This window comes from Mus caroli, chromosome 10 (assembly GCF_900094665.2).
Source record: "Mus caroli chromosome 10, CAROLI_EIJ_v1.1, whole genome shotgun sequence".
In the NCBI taxonomy this organism is placed as follows: Eukaryota; Metazoa; Chordata; class Mammalia; order Rodentia; family Muridae; genus Mus; species Mus caroli.
In genome coordinates this window covers 39,151,725-39,152,692 of record NC_034579.1, presented here as the reverse complement: position 1 = coordinate 39,152,692, position 968 = coordinate 39,151,725, and the positions used below count along the sequence as shown (strand labels likewise).

The window sequence follows — 968 nt, the reverse complement described above, 5'->3', positions numbered from 1 at the left end:
TTTTTTTTTTCCGAAACAGGGTTTCTCTGTGTAGACCAGGCTGGCCTCGAACTCAGAAATCCGCCTGCCTCTGCCTCCCAAGTGCTGGGATTAAAGGCATGCACCACCATGCCCGGGCCTTCAGCCCCTTCTAGCCCAGTAACTGGAACACTTCTGACTAAGGCAATGAGATACTGACTCCCCAAAGAGTGCAGAGTGATCTTCTGATCTGTAACCTCCTGCAGAGGCCCCTAGGCCCGTCAGACTCAGCTTGGAACCCAGGCTTGGAACCTTGCATCCAGCACATGTTATTGGCATACCCTCTTTAAGTTTATTCTGCCCAGCCTGTCATGAGCATCAGCAGAATGAGCTTGTGCACCGTTCCTGCCACTGTGCCAGGCCCAGAACTGTAGTCCATCTTCTTAGCCTTCATGCGTATCCCACGGGAGCTCATCAAATGCAGTCTAGAGCTTGCTTCATTCCTAGAAAGAAATTGCTGTTTCTTAACTAGCTATGTGCTTCGCTCTGCTTCATGTTAACTGCAAACTTCAGAAACAGTCAGAATTTTTATGGGATTTATTGCTCTGAGGTTGGAGTTTAAACCACTCATCATGGTATGGCTATGAATGGTTGAATTCTGATACATAAGTGTATACATAAACTATAACGACCCGTGTCTATTAATAGAAAGTAAATGAGACATCCAGAAATCTTGTAGTCTCAGAGACGGGCAAAGCCTAACGTTAGAGCCTTGTTCGCTTAAGTGAACTGGAGCCAGCTACCTCTGGGCCACAGGAATCTCTCCTCCAGGAAGGAATGCCATGGTCTCCTGGAGAGACTCACCGAGAAGCCCGAAGAGTAAGGCGGATTGTGTTGAATGCCGGAGGCGGCAGTCAGGTAAGGCCCTGCTGTGGCAGTCAGGCAGGTAAGGCCCTGCTGTGGCAGGCAGGTAAGGCCCTGCTGTGGCAGTCAGGTAAGGCCCTGCTGTG

The 968-nt window shown here is 49.8% G+C and overlaps 1 long non-coding RNA gene across 1 annotated transcript in view; it reads right to left on the bottom strand.

Annotated features, from left to right (window-relative positions):
- The window catches only part of LOC110302808, a 39,677-nt gene that overhangs the window by 27,283 nt on the left and 11,426 nt on the right, over positions 1–968 (bottom strand). The window lies entirely within an intron of this gene.